The 26,783-nt window shown below is 36.2% G+C and overlaps 1 long non-coding RNA gene across 1 annotated transcript in view; it reads left to right on the plus strand.

Moving 5' to 3' along the window:
- Nucleotides 1–26,783, plus strand: part of LOC122902293 — a 128,235-nt gene that overhangs the window by 61,067 nt on the left and 40,385 nt on the right. The window lies entirely within an intron of this gene.

Consider the following 26,783-nt stretch of genomic DNA (forward strand, 5'->3'; position numbering starts at 1 on the left):
AAATAAATAAAGTGAAGAAAGTCCATTTCCTGAAGATTTTCCCGGGTTTTTTTGTTTTTGTTTTTGTTTTTTAGACAGATGCTCTGGTTTTAGATCTCTGTATCTAGGACAAGAGAAAACGTTTTCTGATTCAGATACTTTCTATAGTGGTAAGTAATTGACTGCCATTTTTTGTGATTCAAGTAACAGCCCCATATAAGACTATACCATATATTTATTCCACTAATACAGATATTTTCACCTAAGTATACTCACTTGTAAAAACTAAATTTATTCCTGTAAATATAAACATAAAGAGAAGTTCACAAATATTAAATATGCCCGTTGGTGAAGTTTCTCCAAGTGAATGCATCCACCAAACTATCATCCGGATTAATAAGTAGAATATTACAAGCATTGGGATCTCACCTCTCTTCCCCCTTCCCAGTCATTCTCCCTGCCCCTCATTGGGTGAGCACAATCTGAATTCTGAAATCATAGATAAGTTTGCTCTATTTTTGTGGAATCATACACTATGTGGTTGTTTTGTGCCTGGCTTCTTTTAGTCAATATTTCCTTCATGAGATTAATCCATATTGTTGAATGTATATATTTCCATTTTATAGCTATTTTATTCGTTAGAGATTATTTCAGAAATTTTATAGAGATACCATAATTTGTCTATTGTTGATGGGAAGTTTCTTTCAGTTTTTGGTTATGATGAACAATGATGCTACAAGCATCCATGTTCATGTTTTTAGGGCGTGTTTAGGGCTTGTAAGTAATTTTTCTGGGTATATACCAGGAATAGAAACATTGTCTCATAGGAGACATCTATGTCTTTGTGTCATCTTCAATTTCTTTCACCAGTGTTTTATATTTTTCAGAATACAAGTCTTTCACCTCATTTGTTAGATTTATTCCTAGGTATGTTACAACCTCAGAATTATGAGATCAAATTTAGAAAACTTTGCCAAAGATATTTTCAAAGTCATTATACTAATTTGAACTTCTATCAGCAATGTTGAAGAGCACATTGGTATTTAAGTTGGGAGTTCTTCACCAATACTTAGTATCATAAGTGTTTTTAATTTTGTCCATTCAAGTGGAACTATACTGAAATGTCATTGGGCTTTTATTTCATCTTATGTTTTATTTTATTTTTTAAAAGTTTTTAATTCTAGTTAGTTAACATACAGTATTATATTAGTTTTAGCTGTACAATACAGTGATTCAATACTTCCATATAACACCCAGTGCTCATCGTGACACAGGCAGTCCTTAATCCCCATTATCTAATTCACCCATCCCCTTACCTACCTCCCCTCTGTTAACCATCAGTTTATTCTTTATAGTTAAGAGTCTGTTTCTTGCTTTGTCTCACTTTCTCTCCCCTCCCCCAACTTGCTCGTTTGTTTTGTTTCTTAAATTTCACATCTGAGTGACATCATATAGTATTTGTCTTTCTGTGACTGACTAATTTCACTTACAGTATATTCTCTAGCTTCATCCCTGTTGTTGCAAATGGCAAGGTTTCATTCTTTTTTATGGCTGAATACTATTCCATTGTATATATACACCTCATTTTCTTTATCCACTCATCAGTCAGTGGACACTTGGGCAACTTCCATATCTTGGCTATAACAAAAAATACTGCTATAAACTTGGGGGTGTATATATCTCTTTGAATTAGGGTTTTTGTATTTGGATAAATACTCAGTAGTGAGATTACTACATGGTAGGGTAGTTCTATTTTTTACTTTTTGAGGAAACTCCGTACCATTTTCCACAGTCAGTGACTGCACCAGTTTGCGTTCCCACCAACAGTGCAAGAGGGTTTCCCTTTCTCCATATCCTTGCCAACACCTGTTGTTTCTTCTGTTATTGATTTTGGCTATTATGAAAGGTATGAGGTGACACCTCAATGAAGTTTTGATTTACATTTCCTTGATGATAATTTTTGTTAAGCATCTTTTCATGTATCTTTTGACCATCTGTATGTCTTCTTTGGAAAATGTCTGTTTACATCTACTGCCCATTTTTTAGCTGAATTGTTTGCTTTTTGGGTGTCGAGTTTTGTCAGTTATTATATATTTTGAATACTAACCCTTTATCCAATATGTCATTTGCAAATATCTAGGTTGTCTTTTAGTTTTATTCATTTGTTTCCATCCCTATGCAGAAGCTTTTTATTTTGATATTGTCCCAGTATTTTATTTTTGCTTTTGTTTCCCTTGGGTCAGGAGACATATCTATAAAGAAGTTGCTATGGCTGATGTCAAAGAAGTTATTCCCTGTGTTCTCACCTAGGATTTTTATGGTTCCAGATCTCACTTTTAGAATTTTAATCCATTATGAATTTATTGTTGTGTATGGTATCAGAAAATGGTCCAGTTTCATTCTTTTGCATGTTGCTGTCTAATTTTTCCAACACCATTTATTGAAGAGACAGTCTTTTTCCCATTGGATATTCTTTCCTGATTTGTCAAAGATTAATTAGTCATACAATCATAGGTTCATTTCAGGGCTTTCTGTTTTATTGATCTATGTGTATCTGTTTTGGGCCATACAGCTTTGCTATATAACTTGAAGTCCAGAATTATGATGCCTCCAGCTTTCCTCTTCTTTTTCAAGATTCCTTTGGCTATTCACGGTCTTTTGTGGCTCCATATAAATGTTGAGATTGTTTGTTCTAGCTCTGTGAAAAATGTTGGTAGTATTTTGATAGGGATTGCATTAAATGTGTGGAGTCTGGGATGTAGTATAGACATTTTAACAATATTAGTTCTTCTAATCCATGAGCATAGAATATCTTTGCATTTCTTTGTGTCATCTTCAATTTCTTTCACCAGTGTTTTATATTTTTCAGAATACAAGTCTTTCACCTCATTCGTTAGATTTATTCCTAGGTATGTTACAACCTCAGAATTATGAGATCAAGCCCTATGTCAAGCTCCATGCTCTGTGAGGAGTCTGTTTGAGATTCTCTGTCCCCCTCCTAATGCCCCTCTCCCTTGCTCTCTCTTTCTCTCTCATAAATAAAGAAATAAATCTTTAAAAGTGGTGAGAACTGTCTTTTTCCTGAATTTAGGGGAAGAGCTCTCAGTTTTTCCCCATTAAGGATGAAGTTAGCTGTGAGGTTTTCATATATGGCCTTTATTATGTTGAGGTCTGTTCCCTCTAAATCTATTTTATTGAAGGTTTTATCATGAATGGGTGTTGCACTCAAATGCTTTTTCTGCGTCTATTAAAATGATCATATGGTTCTTACTCTTTCTTACTGAAATGATTTATCACATTGGTTGATTTGTGAGTATTGAACCACCCTTTCAACCCAAGAATAAAGCCTATTTGATCATGGTGAGTGATTCTTTTTAATGTATTGTTGGATTTGGTTTGCTAGTATTTTGTTCAGGATTTTTCTATCTATGTTCATCAGAGATATTGGCTTGTAGTTCTCTTGTTTTTGCAGTGTCTTTATCTGATTTTGGTATCAAGGTAATGCTGACCTCATAGGATGAATTTTCCTTCCTTTTCTATTTCTTGGAATAGTTTGAGAAGGATAGGTATTAACTCTTCTTTAAATGTTTGGTAGAATTCACCTGTGAAGTCCTTTGGTCCTGAACTTTTTTCTGATGGGAGTTTTTTGATTACTGGGTGAATTTCTTTGCTGGTAGTCAGTCTGTTCAAATTTTCTCTTTCTTCCTGTTTCAATTTTGGTAGGTTTTATGTTTCTAGGACTTTATCCATTTCTTCTAGTTTGTTCAATTTATTGGCATACAGTTTTTCATAATATTTTTTTATAATTATATTTCTGTGATATTGGTTGTTATTTCTCCTCTCTCATTGTAATTTCATTTTTTGAGTCATTTCTCTTTTCTTCTTGTTAAGTCTGGTTGGAGGTTCATCAATTTTAATGAGTTTTTCAAAAAGCCAGCTCCAGGGTATCACTGATCTGTTTTTTGTTGTTGTTTTGTTTTGTTTTTGATTTCTATGTTATTTATTTATGCTCTAATCTTTATTATTTCCTTCTCTCTGCTGATTTTAGGTTTTGTTTGTTACTTTTTTTTCTTGCTCCTGTAGGTTTAAGGTTAGCTTGTTTATTTGAGATTTTTCTTGCTTCTTGAAGTAGGCCCATGTTGCTATAAACTTCCCTCTTAGAGTTGCTTTTGCTTCATCCCAAAGATTTTGAATCATTGTGTTTTCATTTTCATTTGTTTCATGTACTTTTTAATTTCTTTTTTAAAATTTCCTAGTTGACCTATTCACTGTTTAGTGGCATGTTAATTAACCTCCATATATTTGTGGTCTTTCTCTATTTTTTCTTGTGGTTGTGAAACGTCATTATGATTTTCTGAACATTTCTCTGATGGCTAATGAGGTTGGGTGTCTTTGCATGTATTCATTGATCATTTGGATATCCTCTTTTGTGAAGTGCTTCCCCAAGTCTTTTGTTCATTTTTCTAATGGGGGTTTCTTTCTTTTTCTTGTTCACATTTTAGAAGTTCTTTGTATATTCTGCATATAAATCCTTTTGAGCTAATTGTATTATACATATTTCTCACTCTCTTGATATTCTCTTTTGGTAAAAGAAAGTTCTTACTTTCAATGTAGTCTGATTTATCAATCTTTCTATTTTTGTTTAATACTTTTTATGTTGTATTTAAAAATTTTTGATTATCTCAAAGTTTTGAAGATATTCTTCTATGTTTAGCATATAGAATTTTGCTATCTTTTAAATTTAGACTTATAATTCACCTGAGTTGATTTTTAGATATGGTTAAGATCTACTTTTGACTTTTTATGATACACACACACACAATATACATAATATCTTATTTACTTTACATCATTTGCTTAACAGACCATCTAATTCTGCTAATTTGTGGTACCCTTTTTTAATAAACTGTTTATATTTTTAAAATAATGCCACGAACATATTTTAAAGAGACAATATCTATTATTAACATCATTAGCCACATTTGGTACTCTTGCAACAGTAAATGTTAAAATGTTCAACAGTAAATATTAAAAAGTTAAGCACTACTAACTTTTAACCTTTCTTGTATCAATCTGATGAAAACTTTGAATTCTTTTTACAGGAAAATGCACATTACACAAAAATTCTTAATATAATTCTAAAATTGTTTGTTAATACCCACAGCCTATGTATTCTGATTTTTGAACCCCTGAGTTATAATATCCCATGAATAAATGATGCCAGTCAGCTATGTAACATGAAAATTAAAGTGGAATCTTTAGGGAGAAAAAGAATGAATGGAGTTTTTGAGCTTACATTTATATTTTTTCACAAAAATATTTAATTTTGTGATATATGTGTGTTACACCTGTATTACATACATTTGTATTTTTCAACAAATCATTATTGATATGTACCATGCAACTAGAACATGCAGAGTTTGGCATCTATTGTGAGAAACCAAGCTTCAGTTAAATAGTAATTTATCTTTTGTAATAAAATGATATGAAAAAAGCAGAAGTTGTTTTAAGAACTTGTTATTAGTAATGTAAGCTAATTTGCAGGTATTAGGGGTGAGTGATGGGCAAGAGTCATGGAAAATGTGCATAAGAAAAGGACATTTTAGCTGAGTGTGAATCATGGATATGAATCAGAAGTTAAAGGGTTGGGTGGAGAAGACCAAGCATCAAGAGAAGCAGCATCACATACAATGTCCATATGGTAGGAGATAGCATGGTCAGTTCAAGAAGGAAAAACCCAACCTGAGTTATTGGTGCTCCAAAAGCGAGGAAGTGTGGAAAACTTCAAGGTTGGAGGGGTAGACAGGATTGTGGCCTTTCTCTAAGAGCCCTGGGAAGCCTGCAGTGGGCTAGGGAAATCAGCATAGTCAAGAGAGACGAAGGTGCTTGGGTAGTGTCATGTGAGACAATGAGAAGGGGTGGAATATGAAACAGATTGATCTTGAGAGGAAAATTTATAGAATTTGGTGACAAAGATTTGTTATTTGGAGAAAGGAGACAAGGGAAATCCCAAGGACTGTTTCTAAGTGTTTAGTTTATACAACCAAATAAATGGTTAATTAGTTTATTGAGATAGGAGCAACTGTAAGACATGCTGAATGGATAATATCTTTTTTCCTTTTGGATAGGCAGGAATAGAGTACAGAGATCATGCATTGAGCTTTGGATTAAAGGTGAGGTTGAGTTGACAATATGTTGATTGTTTTGGAGGTCAGGGAAATGACCTGGCCAGACAGTTTACATTTGGAAGTTGGAAGAATTTGGGTGGCACTGAAGGCTAAGTGTGGAAGAGATTGTCAAGGAAAAACCTGCAGGATATATATTCAGAGAATGGTCTTTATTTTTCTTGGTTCAGGTTGTCTCTATCTGAAATCAGCTAATGAAATACACTTTCATTTGAGAGCAAATATGTTACAGCTCTCTTGGTCACTAACAATTTATCAAGATTGTTTAGTAGGCTAAAAGGCCTAAGAAGAGTTGTTGGGATTTCCATTAAGAAATTAAAAAATAGCAATGTTGGGAGTATATTTTATTTAAACCAATATAAAGAAAAATATCTTATTTTTTCCTTTTATAGTCAGAATTTGATACCCTTATAAGCTTATGATAAGCATGGATTATTTGTGTAGAAAGATGTGGATATGTGTGTGTCAATTAAACTGAGTATTAAACATCTGAAAATATATCTATACTACCTTGTCTTTAGTCTTTCTCCATCAAAATCTCACAATTTTATAAACACAGTTTAATGCAATGATATAAATGTACTTACAAATTAGAATTACTTACAAATTAGCTGTCTCCAGGACTAGAAAAATGAGTCTGGAGAAAATGAGCCATAGGATAAAATATGCTGTTTCTTGGGTTATTGTGGAAGATAGTCAGAACAATATTGGTTGGGTATCTGTGGAATCAGTTTACCACATGACCCTGCAGTTGCTAAAAACATTAACACGGGACAGCTCCACAGTTTTGCCCAAGGTTAATCCTAAACTTTCTAGTACCTGGCACAGATGATTACATGTAACTGGGCAAGCTTTACTGCAAGTGTTTCTCAACCCTGGCACTATTGACATATTGGCTGGGTAAATCTTAATTGTGTGCTGTGCTGGGCATTGTAGGATGTTTACCAGCATCACTAACTCATATGCCATTAGATACCAGTGACATCCCTACCCTAGTCATGATAACTCCAGATATTGCCAAATGTCTTCTTGGGAGAGGATAATTGGGGAGGAGCCAAAACACCTCTGGTTGAGAACTGTTGATTTATTTAATGAGAAACCTTTTCTTTCTGACAGGGCTATTCTGAGTCCTTCTTGTCTTTTTCACCTATATCTGGGAGGGTGGAAAGGTCTTAATCTCTGGACAGTATGAGGGGAAGAGCCTGCCGGTCACCCTGTTGTCAGAGGCAGAGGTCACAGGTCAAGTCAGGTGCTGACAGGAACATTTAGTGAGGGGTCCTGAGGCAGGCTTCAAGGCTACGGCTTGTCTGTTAGGCAGCCAGGGTTCGGCGGGGGTGGGGGGGGCACACGCATGCCTATTTTATTTCCTCTGTGCTTTATGAAAGAAGGTTTTCACAAGATGACAGTGGAACCCTTGTGAGATATCTTAGCATATAGGTCAGAGGCCGACTCTAGAGGTTAAAAGTTGCCATTTAATTGACTCCTTTCTGTTTAGGTCAAATTGCTTACAAAGAACAGTCTGAGGAATAAGGGAGTGAAACTGCCATTTCATGAGCATGAAGTTTCCTTTGAAAACATGCAACTTAATGACCAAATAAAAAGTAGTTATGAGCCTTCAGTCCAAATTTGCCTATGTATATGACTAGGAATGCTATCTGGCATATTTCTATTCAGGCTAGTCTTAAATGCAGAGTGTATCAGCAGATGTCTCTGTATGGCATTCGAGGTTACACGGTACTGGCTTGGGGGTGCAAGTCTTTATCATTCCTCTGCTTTATACCTATATATTCTTACTGTAAGGGTTACCTCGAAGGAGACAATGTATGGGCCTGAAAGTGAAGGATGGTTTCTTAGACTATCCCTGTCTGGAGGAAGAAAACAACGTGTCCTTACTGGCATTTTGGGGGGTATCTTTGACCATAGCTAATATCAGACTTCTTTGCATAATTCTAGAAAACTGCTGAACTGGCTCCTGGTGTGACATGTCTTGACGTAGGATAGCAGCCAAGTGGAAACATGTTTTGTTATGACAATAGAGAGATACAAAATCGCTCGGGCTGCCAGCAGGAGTGGAAATCCAGTAGCCTAAATGAACTCAACCAGAAATCCATTAAAAAATTTAATTTTTGGTCCATCCAGCTATTGATTATATTTATAGTGTTGGGGCAGCGGCAGTAGCAATATCAAAAGCGGCAGTGAAAGCCTGAGTAGAATTATTAAGAGGAATTAACTACTGTATAAAGTGAGCTGGCTATGAAGGGGTTAGAACAACTAGAACAATAATTTTCTGAAAGGGCTGATTTATTCCCTGTGCAATGAAAAAAAAATAGATTTCTACAGATTGTTCATGTCAAAACCTCAGAATATAACAGGTGTCTCAACATCTGAATGCACTGTGATATTCACCAATTTTTTTGCCTTTCAAGAAAAATGAAAAACAAATGAGCAATAGGTTCAGGTACAGTAGATCATGAGATCTTTCATGCTGGAGAGGCTGGGTAAGGTACAAATACTGCCTGAAATGGGAGTGACAATATGTAGTTATTGCAAGGCTCAAATTTACAGTCAGAATATTAAATGTAGTAGAACCTGTTCCTGGTAAACTCAGCTGTGTCATATTGCTTGTAAAGTAACATAAACATGCCTTTTTTTTTTTCTTTCCCTTTTTTGAGTGCTGTCCTATTTGTAAGCTGTTAACTAGTTTTAAAACAAAATCCATAGACAAGCAACCAAAGTTCAGGCCCTTTATTTCAGGAAATTGAAAAATAGGATTATGAAAGAGTCTCACTATAATTTGAGGTATTGCAAATAGAGAAGCATGGGTAGAATTCCATCAAAATCCTTTTCCAGATTTATGGAAGAAGTCTTAAAACATTCATAGAACTTATTTTTACATTTCTTTTATTTTAAGTAAGAATAAAATACAGAGAGAACCCAACTCTTTGGGCTTTGTGAGAACCATACTCTCAGTATTATAAAGAAAGAAGGATAGAAAAAAGGCTCATGTGATTGCAATATTTTATTTTCAATGACTCTTAGGGAAAGTTCTGTCTTTGTCTTTCACTAGCTATAATTGGAGAGAAAGCAGAAACACACAATCTACAAGCCACTGAACTATGTCAAAGAATTTATTTTTTTGTAAGCATGAGGTTGATCAATCTTTGATCCAAATACAGTACATATTTTTATAATCAACTATATCCCTTTTTCCATTTCAAATAAATGTTTTTGGCTATGAGATATAAAGCAAAATTTGTTTTGAGGTTCAGCTCAAACTAGTTGGCCTTCCATAATGCTTGCCTTGGTTCTGGAAGCAGAACGACCCTGTTCTCTGGTAATACCTTCTGGTGCAAATCTTCCTGTTGACTTTGGTTATAATCTAATGGTATAAGTAACAGCAATAGTCTTAGTCACAGGGGGGCTCTTTTCCCTTACAGAGAGTACAGATTTTCACATCATTAATTATTCTAACAAATAGAATCAGGACATGTATAGAAACAACGAATGAAAACATTTTAGTCGAAGAAGTAAGGGGTGGACCTGGCTATGTGTAGTGATTAAGGATTGTAATGATTAAAGTTGAAGAGACAGATTTTCTGGATTCAAATGAGAACTTTGCTGCTTGTAAGTCCTAATATCATGGGACATTTTTTCTCTTTTCTGTCTCCTTTTTGTCCTTATCTGTAAAATGAAGATAATGCTTCACTCAGCTTTTGGGGTTATTGTGAGCATTAAATATATGTTTGCCCCCTCCTGGCACATAGTGAATGCTCAATAGGCACTAAGTATTATTAGTTGTCATTATTATATTATTTGGTCACAATTTTAAAGAGAGCTAGATTTTAAATTCTTGGGTGGAAACATAATGGAAAGTTGTGACTCCTCCTGACTTTGGGACCAAGATGAAAATAAGAGAGAAAACTAAGATGTATCGAGGGTCTGCTATTCACCAGGTATTTTGACATTTATTATTTCATTTAATCCTTACAGAAGGGGTCTAAGGAAGATTTGATGACCTATGTATAGATGAGAAGACTTAAAGTGAAAAAAGTTTTAAATTATTAAAACTCAGAGTAGCAAAAGGTTTGAATCTGAGTATAATGAGCCAAGTTTTACCCACTTCATTACCAGTGTACACTTTCCACAGTGCACTGTGGTCTTGACATGTCAAGTCTCTCTGGAAGTATTTAAGTCACTGAGCCACTGCAGTAGGGATAGACCCTGGCTACTGTAGTCCATACATACCCCAGGGATGAAACTGATAGGTGTGACTTAAACAGAGATGCTTCCTTCCCTGTCTTTCTCCCTTTTAAGGTCTCAGACCTTACCAGAATTCTTGGCAAAACTCTAAGACAACAGCTCTACCATCTATCTTGTATCTAACAGTAGTTCTAGTGACTACTTCAGAGTCTTCCAGACTTTGAAGCTCAAGCACTAGAGTTTCCAAGTTTCATCCTTTATTTTACAGTTCTTAGACCTAAATAAGTCTTAGGTGGTTCTATATAGTATGTTTTACAAAAGATAGGAGGGTGTGACTGGGGAAGTTTGAGAAAAATGCAGGTAGAGCTATATTAGATGGGAGTGGTGAAGAGGTTCTAAGTGTGCTCAGATCTGATTGCTTGGAGGTGGCTACTTGCAATGCCATGATGACAAAGTTCTGAGGCTGCATTTGAACATAGGAAGACTATGTCATCAATTAGAATGTCTGCCAGGGACCATGAAAATGGGAATTGGTATCATGCAAATCACTTCTTAGCCATCTCTGGGCTAGAAGCAGAAATAGAATATGCAGTCAGTTTGAATATGACTTTTATCATCTGTGAATTAATTTTACAAATTCTCCTTAGTGTTCAGGTGAGCCTTCTCTCCTCACTAATCTTTATGTACTCCTCCTGAAGGTTACACTCTCTTGAAATGATAACTATCCTTTAGTTAAGTAGCTGCATTATTCTGCCAAAGGCAACAAAAACTGCCTTCTGAGGAGAAAAGCCCATACACCGGTGTATCTATTTTAATCTGTTTTTGAGAGTGCAGGGACTTTCTCTTAGTATATACAATGTATTACTAGTATAAATATCACATACTTCAGTAATGGCAGTATCTTATGAAAACATAACAACAAGGAATATTTTAATAGTTTAGACCATGGGCTTGAAGAATGAGCCAATATTTCCACATTCTACAAGGCAGAATCATCCTTTGGATATAGAACTGTATAAAACTAATTTTTGCAATCAGGATCTCTCAAATATGTGTGTTTTATTTTGATTTTACTGTTCATGGATCATTTCCCAGGAATATATTAAATGATGGAAAGATTAATGCTGTGGAGAGTTTTTGAGGATTTTAATTTCTACATTGACTGATATGGTCTTAATCTTGAATAATATTGATCCATATTTAATGGAAAAGTGAGTATATTCTTTCTCAGAATCCTCAAGTTGAGTATTAGCAATTGAAGAAAGCAAATGTACAGATAATGTCCTTTACATCAACTGCAAGTGTATTGTTTCAGGTGTTAAATGATGGATTAAAGAAAGAAATCAGTAAAAGCAGGTGTGCATGCACCCTCTTTTTCAGGAGCTAAGATGGCATTTCAATTTAGAGACTTATTGAACATTTGAGGAAATACACGTGCCTCTTTTATGCCTTTTTTTTTTTTTAAGTAATAGCATCTTGGATTTGCTTACATAAGCACTAAGTAAGTCCAAGGGAAATAACCAACAATTTTTATTTCCAAATGTTGCATTGAGTTATATGTGTGCATATCCCATAGAATTGTCTTTTAACATATGAAGATTTTAAATTGATTTGAAGTGAATTGCTGCTTCAAACTACATTTATTATGGTCAAGCGGATTCAATACTTCTAAATCATAAGGCTTTCTTTTACATTTGGATCATCACATCTGCAGATAGAGAACAGCTCTGAGATAAATAAAGTTGGCTTCTTGTGCAAACGTGGCTGCAAAAGTCAGCATTTTCACTGTTCTCCTGCAAATCGTAAACAGCAATAAGAATGGAAAACAAAGACAACAGCCCTGCAAATTTCATCTTCAATTAAATCAGGAGACAGAAATAACATACATACTCCAGGATATACAGAGGAACTGCCACAAGCACCTGAGATGTGATGGGAACCATAAAGGAGGAATGAAAGGAAGAAGCTATGCACCCCATCTCGGACTCCTGGAATGGGGAGAGGACCAGGGAAAGCAGGTTTCAGAAAATGGAAGAAGATATAAACTTCCTTAAGTAGGAAAAATTTTATCCTCTGTTTTATCAATGTTACTGACCCTAGGGTGAGCAGGGCTGGAGGCAAAAGTCTTTCTGGGCTTAGTCTGTCCCAGAGGAGAGAGGTGGTCCTATGCAGAGAGAAGCAATGCTTGCAGGAAGCAGGGATCTGTCTGGGACAAAAAAGGAGGGCATAGCAGCAGAATTGTCTGGCTGGTCAGTCAAGTGTCATCTGGGGGCAATTTCAGCAAAAAGACTGGAAGTGATCACTAAATGTATTTGGCTCTAGAACAAAGATTATAATAAATGTAGGGATGAGAAGGATGGTATGGAATCTAAATCTCATTTGTTATCACAGAGGAAGAATGATTTCACTTAGAAGCATTGGGATCGAGTCCCACATCGGGCTCCCGGCTCCATGGGGAGTCTGCTTCGCTCTCTGACCTTCTCCTCGCTCATGCTCTCTCTCACTGTCTCTCTCTCTCAAATAAATAAATAAAATCTTAAAAAAAAAAAAAAGAAGCATTGGGAGAGGAAGGGTGAAGACATTGGGGAAACTGTTTGATAATGGCTTCATTTGTAATAACTGAGAGTCAAACTTTTATTGAAAGTTGGAAAGTGTATTAGGTTGAACTATATGGAATTAGCATTTTATAATCCCCAAACAATTGGATATCAGAAATCTCATAGAGTTCAAATCGTATCTAAGGCATTCTTAATTGTGAAATGCTCTATTTTGAGATCTACCACTGAGTAAGAAAAAATACACTTCCAATTATAGTTGTAACTTATCCTTGATTGTAAGGTGCATTTCAACTTTAGACACATTAATATGCGAAAAAAATTGTCTTTTTCTGTTTCTAGAAAATGAGATATGAAAAGAATAAAGCATATGTAATAGCTAAAGGAAAATACATTGTACTATTGAAAATTACATGATAGAAGAGAAAAAAGAAAGAAAATGCTAATTTCTTCATTGTCCATAATACAAATACTGTGTGCAAAAATAGAGCACTTGGGTATGTATGCACAAGTTGTAAATAATTACAATGATAAACACTCCATCAAAACTATACTTTCTAAATATCAGAAGAACTAAACATACTATATGTTACTATAGTAACATATACAAAGTGTAAAATGAATTAAGTAACTACAAAGTTTATTTCTTGTTTGTGTAATAGACCAAGGTGCATGTTGCTGGTCATCAAGGACTCTCCTAAATGCAGTAATTCAGACACCCTGATTCCTTTAATTTTGTGGTGGACGTGGACCTCTCCATGATCACCGGACAGGAGCCAGCAAATAGAGAAGGACTGCATAGGAAATACAAACTCTTCTTCAGTGCCTAACCCAGAGGAAGATCCCATGTACTTTCATATTCTGTTGGCTTAAAGTCCCACCATTGGGCATTCCTAGCTGCATGTGAGCCTGGAAAGTGTATAGAATTGAACTATGTACTCAGAAGAGGAGGCAGCATTTGGGGAACATTTTATACTCTTTGTTACCGTCTTCAACTCAAAAAGTAAGGAAGGGGATAGCAAAGTAATCTGAGGAAAATTAAAAGGAGAGAGTAGAGAAATACAAAAATCAGCAATTCACAGATTTAAAGAGAAAACAATTATAGAATTAATAAACCTCGGAAGCAAGGAAAGTTGTTTGTTCTGTTATGATTTAGATTTAAAAAAGGGTAAATAATGGAGATATATGTTTGCATTTCTTGCATAAAAATATAGCAGTGCTAGAAGGATAAATAGAAAACTAATGACACTAGTTGCTATATTTATTTGAAAGGATGGGGATTGGGTGAGGGGACAAGGTGGCAGGGGATCTTCTTGCTATGTTTTTATATTATTTTCACTTTAAAGCCATGCTAACATAACACTTTTTTTAATTAATTATTTTTATTGACATATAATGTATTTTTTGCCCCAGGGGTACAGGTCTGTGGATCATCAGGCTTACACATTTCACAACACTCATCATAGCACATACCCTCTCCAATGTCCATAACCCACCACCCTATCCACACACACCCTCCCTCCAGGAACCCAGACTTTCTTTGATAAAATTAAGAGTCTCTTATGGTTTGTCTCCCTCCTGATCCCATCTTGTTTCATTTTTTTCCTTCCCTACCCCCCAAATCCCTCACTCTGCCTCTCCAACTCCTCATATCAGGAAGATCATATGATAATGGTATTTCTCTGATTTTGACTTATTTCTCTCAGCATAATACCCTCTAGTTCCATCCACATCATTGCACATGACAAGATTTCATTTCTTTTGATGGTTGCATAGTATTCCATTGTATATATATACCACATCTTCTTTATCCATTCATCTGTTGATGGACATCTATGTTCTTTCCATAGCTTGGCTATTGTGGACCTTGCTGCTATAAACATTCGGGTGCACATGGCCCTTTGGATCACTACATTTGTATCTTTAGGGTAAATACCCAGTAGTGTGATTGCTGGGTTGTAGGGCAGCTCTATTTTCAACTTTTTGAGGAGACTCCATGTTGTTTTCCAAAGTGGCTACACCAGCTTGTATTTCCACCAACAGTGTAGGAGGGTTCCCCTTTCTCATCCTCTCCAACATCTGTCATTTCCTGACTTGTTAATTTTGGCCATTCTGACTGGTATGAGGTGGTATCATTGTGGTTTTGATTTGTATTTCCTTGATGCCGAGTGATATTGAGCACTGTTTCATGTGTCTGTTGGACATCTGGATGTCTCCTTTTTTTTTTTATTTTATTTATTTATTTTTTTAAAGATTTTATTTATTTGAGAGAGAGAGACAGTGAGAGAGAGCACGAGCAAGGAGAAGGTCAGAGAGTGAAGCAGACTCCCCATGGAGCTGGGAGCCTGATGCGGGACTCGATCCCTGGACTCCAGGATCACGCCCTGAGCCGAAGGCAGTCGTCCAACCAACTGAGCCACCCAGGCGTCCCTGGATGTCTCCTTTTAATGGACTGCTGGATCTTATTGGCTAGTATTTTGGTGAGAATTTTCACATCTGTGTTCATCAAGGATATTGGTCTGTAATTCTCCTTTTTGATGGGGTCTTTGTCTAGTTTTGGGATCGAGGTAATGCTGGCCTCATAAAATGAGTTTGTAAGTTTTCCTTCCATTTCTATTTTTTGGAAAGTTTCAGGAGAATAGGTATTAATTCTTCTTTAAATGTTTGGTAGAATTCCACTGGAAAGTCATCTGGCCCTGGGCTCTTGTGTGTTGGAAGATTGTTGATGACTGCTTCAATCTCCTTACTGGTTATGGGTCTGTACAGGTTTTCTATTTCTTCCTGATCAGTTTTGGTAGTTTATATTTCTCTAGGAATGCATCCATTTCTTCCAGATTGTCAAATTTTCTGGTGTATAGTAGCTCATAATATGCTCTTTCTTTTTAAAAAGATTTTATTTGTATATTTGGCACAGAGAGAGAGAGAGAGATCACAAGTAGGCAGAGAGGCAGAGAGAGAAGGGGAAGCAGGCTCCCTGTGGAGCAGAGAGCCCAGTGAGGGGCTCAATTCTAGGAACCTGAGACCAGGACGTGAGCCAAAGGCAGAGGCTTAACCCATTGAGCCACCCAGTCGCCCCTCATAATATGTTCTTACAATTGTTTGTATTTCTTAGGTGTTGGTGATGATCTCTCCTCTTTCATTCATGATTTTATTTACTTGGGTCCTTTCTCTTTTCTTTTTGATAAGTCTGGCCAGGGGTTTATCAATCTTATTAATTCTTTCAAAGAACCAGCTCCTAGTTTCGTTGATTTGTTCTACTGTTCTTTTGGTTTCTATGTCATTAATTTCTGCTCTGATCTTTATGATTTCTCTTCTTCTGCTGAGTTTAGGCTTTCCTTGCTGTTCTTTCTTTAGGTGTAGGGTTAGGTTGTGTACTTAAGACCTTTCTTGTTTCTTGGGAAAGGCTTGTATCGCTATATACTTTCCTCTCAGGACCGCCTTTGCTGCTGTGTCCCACAGACTTTGAACAGTTGTGTTTTCATTATCATTTGTCCATGAATTTTTTTCAATTATTCTTTAATTTCCTGGTTGGCCCATTTATTCTTTAGTAGGATGCTCTTTCACCTCCATGTATTTGAGTTCTTTCCAACTTTCCTCTTGTGATTGAGTTCTACATTCAGAACATTATGGTCTGAAAGTATGCAGGGAATGATCCCAATCTTTTGGTACCAGTTGAGACCTGATTTCTGACCCAGGATGTGATCTATTCTGGAGAATGTTCCATGTGCACTAGAGAAGAATGTGTATTCTGTTGCTTTGGAATGCTTTGAATACATCTGTGTTGTCCATCTGGTCCAGTGTGCCATTTAAGGCCTTTATTTCCTTCTTGATCTTTTGCTTGGATGATCTGTCCATTTCAGTGAGGTGGGGTGTTAGGCCTCTATTATTATTGTATTATTATCGATATGTTCTTTTGATTTTGTTATTAATTGGTTTATATAGTTGGCTTCTCCCATGCTAGGGGCATAGATATTTAAAATTATGAGATCTTCTTTTTGGACAGACCCTTTGAGTATGATATAGTGCCCTTGTCATCTCTTATTATAGTCTTTGGCTTAAAATCTAATTTATTTAATATAAGGATAGCCACCCCAGCTTTCTTTTGGTGTCCATTAGCATGGTAAATTGTTTTCCACCCTCTCACTTTAAATCTGAAGGATTCCTTGGGTCTAATGAGTTTCTTGTAGGCAGCATATTGATGGGTTTTGTTTTTTTATTTATTCTGATACCCTGCGTCTTTTGATTGGGGCATTTAGTCCATTTACATTCAGGGTAACCATTGAAAGATAAGAATTTAGTGCCATTGTATTTCCTGTAAGGTGACTGTTACTGTATATTGTCTCTATTCTTTTCTGGTCTACTACTTTGAGGCTCTCTCTTTACTTAGAGGACCCCTTTCAATATTTCCTGTGGGACTGGTTTGTTGTTTGCAAATTCTTTTAGGTTTTTGTTTGTTTGTTTGTTTGTTTTTTGTCCTGGAAGCTTTTTATCTCTCCTTGTATTTTCAATGACAGCCTTGATGGATATCGTCTTCTTGGTTGCATATTTTTCTCATTTAGTGCTCTGAATATATCATGCCAGTTTATTCTGGTCTGCCAGATCTCTATAGGTAAGTCTGTTGCCAATCTAATATTTCTACCATTGTATGTTACAGACTGCTTGTCCTGAGCTGCTTTCAGGATTTATTCTTTGTCACTAAGTCTAGTAAGTTTTACTATTAGATGAGAGATTGTGCACCTATTTTTGTTGATTTTGAGGGGAGTTCTCTGTGCCTCCTGGATTTTGATGCTTGTTCCCTTTGACATATTAGGGAAGTTCTATATAGTAATTTGCTGCAATATACCTTCTGCCTCCTTCTCTCTTTCTTCTTCTTCTGGAACCCCAATCATTCTAATATTGGTTTGTCTTATGGTATCACTTACCTCTTGAATTCTCCCTTCATGGTCCAGTAGTTGTTTGTCTCTCTTTTGTTCAGCTTCTTTATTCTCTGTCATTTAGTCTTCTATATCACTATTTCTCTCTTTTGCCTCATTTATTCTAACAGTAAAAACCTCCATTAAAAAAATTTTTTTTAAATTTTATTTATTTATTTGACAGACAGAGATCACAAATAGGCAGAGAGATAGGCAGAGAGAGTGAGGGTGAAGCAGGCTCCCTGCTAAGCAAAGAGCCCAACGTGGGGCTCGATCCCAGGACCCTGGACCATGATCCGAGCCAAATGCAGAGGCTTTGACCCACTGAGCCACCCAGGTGTCCCAAGAGCCTCCATTTTTTATTGCACCTCAATAATATCTTTTTAGATTTCAACTAGGTTAGATTTTAGTTCTTTATTTCTCCTGAAAGGGATTTTGTTTATCCAGGAAGGGCTTCTCTAATCTCTTCCTTGCCTTTTTCAAGCCCAGCTACCAACTTGAGAATTGTCATTCTGAACTCTAGTTCTGACATATTACTAATGTCCATATTGATTAGGTCCCTAGTCATTGGTGCTGCCTCTTTTTTTTTTTTTTTTGTGGTGAGTTTTTCCACATTGTCATTTTATCCAGATTAGAATATATGACCAAGAGAATAAAATATTAAAAGGGTGGCAACTCCCCCCCCAAATGTACACTAACCAAATCAGAAGAGACCCAAAACCAGGGGGAGAAAAAAGGGGGGGAAACAATATATATAGATAGATATCTAGATATCTATCTATTTATCTATGTTTTTGACTGGTGAATAGAACCCAGGAAAGCCACCCATTTTATTTTTGGGTACATTTTGGTCTCTTAGAAGAAACTACCTCCCAAAATTTTAAAGAAAGAAAAACTTATATATATACAAAAATAAGGGTAAACTTGATGAAGAGATTGAACATGACTATAAAGATGAAAATTTTAAAAAAATTATAAAAAAGGGATTTCTAAATTAAGTTGGTTGGAAAAAGAAAAAAAAAGGAAGGCGGGAATGTGTTCAGGCTGGAGAGTAGAACAAAGCCCTGTGCTAGATTTTGGATATATTTCAATCTATTAGAAGAAATTGTATCCCAAAATTTTTTAGGAAAAAAAAAAAGACTTATGTGTATTCAAAAAATAAGGTTAAATACAATGAGGGAATAAAATATGAGTATAACAATGAAGGTTTAAAAAGGTTTTTTGTTTTTTGTTTTTTGTTTAAAAAGTATTGTTAAGATAAACTAGTTAAAAACGTTAAAAGAGGAAAGAGGAAAAGTTAGAAAAATAGAATAAGAAAAAAAAAATTAAAAAAAATTAACTTTGCAAGACTAAAGGATCATGGGGAAAAAGCCATGAATTCTATGCATTGCTTTCCCTTAGCTCTGGAGTTCCATTGTTCTGCTTGATCCTTGAGTTTGGTCTTTGCTGGATGTTCTTGCTGATCTTCTGGGACAGGGGCCTATTGCAGTGAGTCTCAAATGTCTTTGCCTGAGACGGAATTGCACCACCCTTGCCAGGGACCTAAGTAATCTGCTCAGGTTCGCTCTTCGAGCTTTTATTCCCTGAATACTTTCCGTACCACTTTGGAGGATGGGAATGAAAATGGTAGCCTCCTAATCTCCGGCCTGGAGGAGCCAAGAGCTCAGGGGCCCACTCCTCAGTGCACCCCCAGAGACCTGAATGTGCCTTAGATCACAGTTTAAGGTAACTCCGACGTGAAAGCTCACTCTCTGACCCTGTCTCTGTAGTCGGCTTCCCTGCTCTGACACCTGGCAGCTCTGCCACACTCAGATATTCCCAATCTTTTTGTGACCCTGGGGTTCCTGAGACCACTGTCCCCGCAAGGGCTCCACCCCTGCTTAGCTCTGGAGCGATGTCCCTCAGTGGAACAGACTTCTATTAGACCCAATTTTGTGCTCCACTGCTCTGCTGCTTGCCGGTAGCCAGCCCCTCTCCCCAACGGTCTGTGTTCGGTTACTTTGGATTCACTTCTCCACACGTGCTACCTTTCAGAAAGTGGTCCATTTTCTGTTCCTAGAAATTCTGCTCTTCTTCTCTTCTATCTCCTGTTGAGTTTGTAGGAGTTAGGAATGGTTTGATACCTATCTAGCTGAACTCCTGGGATCTGATGTCATTTCAGTCTGCTACTCCTCCACCATCTTGCTTGAATTTCCTTATTTTTAAATAACATTACTATAAACTAACAGGAAATAAATAATAAATATTATTAATTAAGCAAAACTGAATTTGCAAACTTGAGTTCTGGTGTTACTTTTCATAATGGATTTTGAGGAGGAAACATTTTTTACTAGGTGCCTTCCAAATAATCACCTAATGAGGTACTTTGTTATAAATAGCATAGATATTTTAGCTGAGAAACAACTCACATGAAAATTTGTAAGCAGAGATGATTTTCACATGGCAAAATATTGGTAACCAATGATATTTGGCACAGAAAAATGGTGACTATGGTTCCATAATCTGGTGTGGACTGTCTCCCTAGAGCAATGTTGAGAACTATTAGACTCCTATTTTCATATCTAGCTAATGATTATCTGATGAGATTTTCATGCATTGTCACAGTGAAAGTCCAGAAAATAGGAGCTCCTGATCTTGATATTTTAGTCCCTGAAATGATTGTATTAAACTTCTTTGATGATACAAAATATACGTAATTAATTCTTAGTTCCCCAGTATATGAAAAAGCTCAGGTTCTGAATTAATGCTGAGTGACTATAATGAAATATGGTTTCCTGGGGCAGTAACTCAACCACTGGGTAAAACCAGCTCTAGCAGTTTCTTGGAAGGCAGTAGAGAAATCCTAGTGACTTATGAGGAACTTTGGGTTCATTACTTCCGTGTTCTGGAAATAAAGGAAGAAAATAACTCAGTCAGTATTAGAACTCTCTGTGTCAGTTGGAGTTGCCTTGTTAGTAGTCAAGAGGGAATGATTAAAGACTGAAGACAGATATCAAAGAGGTAGTCAATGCGTAAAAAAGAGGTGAGTGGTAAGAAGTAATCTAAAAGTACATTCTAAATTGTTTCTTTTGTTTATACTGTACTCATCTTTGACCCCATTTTGCCTTTTAAATATCTCAATATACTGAAGGAAGAGAAGGAAGAGATAATTCAAATAATTCATTTTTGTTTTGGATTTGTTTTTCTCTCCCCTCCCTTGTTTTCTTTCTTATATAAGCAACAAGACTTTCTTCTCAACTTGAACATCTTTTTAAAAAAATGACCCAACTGAGATGGGTTAGAGTGAAAATGAAATGAAAGAAAAATTTTTGTGAAGTAAGTGAATAGCTCAGAGTCAATATTCTCCAACAATGTGAGCAAAAGCAGCCCTCCACAGCATGGTTTTATGTGACCTACTCAGGTATGTCTGTGCCTGTGGGGTTAATTTCCCCTTACTGCCTTTTGTTGATTCGCATGAGCAGTTTAGTAGGGACAATCACAATGCATCCATCTCTGTGGTCATGACTTTCTTATTTGGGAAAACAGTACATGGACTGACACTACTGAGATTCCATGCTGTTTGAGGCCAAAGCAAAAGAAAGACCAGTAATTGTGCACTTATCCATCCCTTTGGCTCTGATAAACCTGCATTGAGGTAGGGGAGGGAGAGCCAAATTGAACTCTATTTTATTTTGTTTCATTTTGGTGGCTGTTTGTTCCTTGGCTGTAGATTTAACTATGAGCCCTTGACTTTGAGGGCAAGGCAAAAGGAAATCTCCTCTTCGTTTTAGGTGTGCTAGAGTGGTAAATTTGAGGAGGAGGTTTCCTTCATTTTTAAAAATGCTGCTTAGTTTCTCATAATTCTCAAATTTAAGAGAATACTTTAAAGAGTAGGCTAGCCATGCATCCCGGTTTGCCTGTGACAGTCCTGGGTTATGCCTATTGTTGCAGCACATTTATCAATAGTGCTTTCTTTTGTTCTCAAAAATGTTGTGGTTTGCATGGTCAATTCTGTGATTTCTCTGGGAATTACCAGTCTTGAGATTTGGAAGTTCCATCTATGAGACTAGCAAACAACATATGCAAGTCCCTTTTCCTAAAAATCCAGTGAATGAGTGGGTCTCCATAGACCTGATTGGGAATAGGACCCATGGCATATATATATATTTTTAAGACCACTAATGGAATGAAAAGAAATCCAGCATTATGTATCTCTATTTTCCAATGAATTTAGCTAATATATCACCCATAAAACAAGTCATTTGGGAATTAGCCAAACTCTATAATTCCTGTGAAATCTACTTTAAGCAGAAGACCCACAATGGTGATGTAAAGTGTCTTCTTCTTTCTGAGCCTCTGTAGCAGGTAAGACAAAGAAGGTGGCCAGGGTGCAAAATTGAAGGCATTCATTTTCAGATGCATACAAGTGCCAACTCTGCACTTACGTTTATTAGAGAATATTGACCTGTGATTCAGGACAAGCCTCAAGCTTTATCTATTCTAAGGAGGCTTTGTAAACTGTGTAGTTTCTCCCTAGACTTAGCTCAGGCTGGGTGATTGCCCCTCATATATCTTCTGATTATATATTATGCAAATGAACTACTGTTGTATGGTATTGAAAGGTGTGTGTGTGTGTGTTTTCATTCCTTGAGTTGAGGGACCACAATTTACTCATTTTTATATTCAGAACACTAATGAATGGGCCTAATGCATATCATGTGTTCAAAGTTTATTGAACCATAACAAGAAAATGAATTATAAACAAGTAATTGATTCAATTATATTAATTAAAATTCTTCTAAAAGTTTTTATTACACCCTCAAAGAATTTATTCTAATAACAATAATAATAAAATCTAATATTTTCTGACCTTAATAATTAAATGGTTCAAGTCCAAGTTTTGAGATATTTTATACTTATATATAGAAGAAAGCCTGAAGAAATAATAAAATTTACAGTGTTTTCATGAAACCTGTAGAGATGGATCTCTTTGGAATATCTTCTGAACACTTCTTCTGTTCCAGTGAGAAATAACATAAAGTGGTCTTTATTGTGGAGTGTTGACTTCTGACTCATTCCAAATGAATAGACAGACTTTTATTCCTCTTTTGCTTTGCTGCTTCTTTTCCTGAGGAAAAATGCTAGGCTATTTTGGGGGAAATTTTTAAGAACATGCCAAGTAAATGTGATAAAAGCCACATATATATACAAGGTCAATAAATCATTTCTATACTCAGTTTTTGAGGGTCTATGATGTCTATTGAATTAAAATATCTTTTCATTTCTATATTTGAAATATGACTAATTAGATGCATCAAAGCAGTATAAAATCAAGCTGGATATACTTGGTAGGGAGAATGGTTTGATTCAATTTTAAGTCCTTGATTAACATTTGAGTTTCTTCCTTAATATAGAGACAGACAAGACACAGTGTGAAACCATAAGCTTGGAAAGAAAAAAAAAGATCACAAAGAAGTTAACTTTCAGTATCTCTATAATCATCTTATATTAATATAATCCACACCCCTATTGCACATTTAGCAATGAATTCCTGACTAGGAGTTAAAAGAGTGAGTTGCATAATTACATATTATATTGAATGAGCTCAGGACAGTTCAAGTGGAAGTGAATCACAAAGCCTCAATTATCCAGATTGATTCTCCTGATGAAGACCAATTCACTGGATAATTGTGCACCTCTCTATCCTTTTGGCCTGATAAACTCCCATTGAGTTAGGGGAGAGAGAGCCAAATTAAACTTGATTTTTTTTTTTTTTTTTTTTTTTGGTAACTGTTTGCTCCTTGGTCTTACATTTGAATATGAACACTTGACTTCAGAAATGCCTGTCTGGACTAATAAGATGGCTGCAAATGCTGGAAAAGATGGCTTTTTTCACCAGAGGAATGTTTTTGAGTCTTGTTCAGCTCTGGCTGGAATGATTTCCATGGGTCTGTTGTTAGCTGGTGTATCACTGCATTATGCATGACCCCTGGACTACTCTTTGTATGAAAAAGATGTACATGACTCCATGAGTGATTTCTGATTTGTGTTCAATTTACAATTTTTCTATAATATTTCTATGCAAGTATGATTTTTTTTAATACTAATACCCACATTCATGTTAAGGTATCAGGAATTAATAACATATGTAATATAGTTGTGGATAATGTTTAAATATTTAAAGTATCCAAAGCTAAAAAGTTGCATGGAAATCTTCTTTCGCTGAAATTACTCAATGGATATATTTTCTTGGTAATGTGAAGTTTTTATAACATAGATTTATCGTACGGAAAGTAAATGCAAAACTGGAACTTAAGAGAACAAGACCTTATACTAAATATTTATAGTTGGAAAATAAATATTCTCATTAGTTTTGCTGTTTGAAACATTAATTATATTGGGGAAGGATGAATTGGTTTTCATTCCTTATATATCACTAGCTTCAGAAGACATAAAATCTTTATTTACCAATTCATTTGAGTAACACTGAGAATCCTTATTCTCGGCACTAGAATGTATAAACAGATAAAAGTAAGACACGAGAGATATACAGTTCTCCACATACAGCAGGAGTTATGTGTGTTAGGAAAGAGAGGATTAGAGGCAGGGATTTGAGAACTTCTAGTTCCAACTCTGCTATTGCATTAGCTGAGCTAACTTAGTGATTTTACTCTACTCATTTGTAATATGGTGATCATATCTGCCCTGCCCACCTCAAAGGCTTTTGTGATGATCAAATAAAGTTTGTAAAGATGCTTTGCAAACTATCAAACACTGTATAAATTTGGACACCATTATTTTATTAGGTTTTGACACTATACAGTCGAGCCCCCATTGATTGATTATGGAATCATAAATTTCTGGGTATTTACTGAGAAAGCCTCAGGTGAAAAACGACAGTCTCATCCCTTTTCTAAGATATGATAAGATTAAGGCTTGGGAGAAAGCTTAGAAAACAAATTTAAAAAGTCATTGCCTCAAGAACATACATATTATAAAGAAAAAAAAAAAGATGGTTCTTGAAAGCCCGTTCACTAGGGTAGGAGGATAGCTGTGTGTCAGCTTACCAAATCATGTACACTAGATTGTAGCGATTCTGTCAGTGTTCACAAAAATAGGCATAATGACTATTTAGCTAAAGGGAACAAACAGATTCAATGAAGTACTATCAAGACTGTGAGTTTCTGCACACCTTGGAGGGAAAATGAGAAAAGAGTTCAGATTGTCTTCTAGCCTGTAGAGATTTAAGTAAAAAAATGAATGTTGGAGATCAATTGATGATGATATGAAAGAAGCATCTCTCCATATATTTCCCCTCTCTGTCCTGAAATAAATTTCATGTAGACCATTATTTTTAATATGTAAGAGTTCTAGTGTTTTTAAACACAGACTTAAAAAAAAATTTATTAACATAGTGCACCTCAACAGATTGCTGGAATGCTACCTGAAACTAATTAGTAATACAAATGGATTAAGATTTTTCTGTAGTCATTATAACCTTTTCTGTATGTATACTTTAAATAAATCTGATGTAATTACTGGATTTTCGTAAAATTGTGTTACATTTTGGTGGAGTGCTCTGTATGCCAGAGTCCACTGCTAACACTTCTGAGTAGTAAATACAATTTCAGAGTGACAGTAAACATTATGGACATATGCTGAACCTGGAAAATTAATTCTTGACTGGTGCTATTTAACTTTGATTTGAGGTAGTCATACTTCACAGGAAAGTCTTGCACATCTGTGCTACAATGGTGGAGGGAAAGTACTCCTACACAAATATTAGCATTACAAACCATCAGGGTATCTAGTGTGCTAGAGTATCTGTGTCTACCTTCACAGAGGTGATACTTGCAAGAAGTGTTGGGTTTAATGAGTTTTTTTTATTTTATCTCATCAGATACAAAGCAAATTTCATTAATCTGTAAGAGGTCAGTCAGCTTCTTTCCACAGTCTTTTTCCTGGCATTTTACAGCACCCAGGGTTATGTTAGTAGGAAACATGACAGGGTGATTTAGAAATGGAAGAACTGGTGCCTGGGTAGCTCAGCAGGTTAAGCCCCTGCCTTCAGCTCAGGTCATGATCTCAGGGTCCTGAGATGGAGCCCCGCATCAGCTCTCTGCTCAGCAGGGAGCCTGCTTCCCCCTCTCTCTCTGCCTGCCTTTCTGCCTGCTTGTGATCTCTCTGTCAAATTAAAAACTCCCCTTCCTTGCTAATACTGAAGTTCTGTTCTGAGCTCTGGCTCTGGATCCCCTGCCTGGCTCTTGCCAGCTTTCATCCAAGGTAGGCTGGGCTCATGGGCCCAAGCTGCTAGATTTTGACTCCATCTAAGGGGGGCAGATATAAGCCTGTGTAGTGGGGCCTTAAAGGGCAGAGCTGAACTGGGCAAAGCTTAGAACTTGGAACAAAGTTATTGTATTTATTGGAACGAATAAATACAAGTCATAACAAATACAGTAGCAAGGGGAAGGAAGGAAGCCATGCTGATGATAAATGGAGCCAAAAACCGTCAACAAAATGGAGGCCTCCACGAAGTACTTATGTACCAGGATGTGATCCAAGAGATCGTCATGTGGGGACACAGAGCAAGAGAAAACAAGACCCTTGCCATTGTAGGGACTGGTATACCCAACATTGACTGTTGGTAAGAGCCTCCTTCATGGCTCATTGGTAACTCAGCAGAGGGTGTGAGGTGAGCAAATGCCAGAGGTCTTCTTCCAAAATATATTGATCATCCAAAAACAAAAACTGACACTTGTGATCAATGAAATCACAACTTCCTGGAAAACCCAGTTACCTTTCCTTGTAGATACCAATACTCAACTCCAAATGTGTCCATGTTCACCCCCATGTCTTATCCCTTAACCATCTGAGTTTCACTGGTGGTGATTCCACATAGACGGGAATCCTGTTGCTAGGCCAGTTTGTGCAGCTTCCCTCCCAGCATCCTCCCTCCCCTTCCTGACATGTCT

This window comes from Neovison vison, chromosome 1 (assembly GCF_020171115.1).
Source record: "Neovison vison isolate M4711 chromosome 1, ASM_NN_V1, whole genome shotgun sequence".
NCBI lineage: Eukaryota > Metazoa > Chordata > Mammalia > Carnivora > Mustelidae > Neogale > Neogale vison.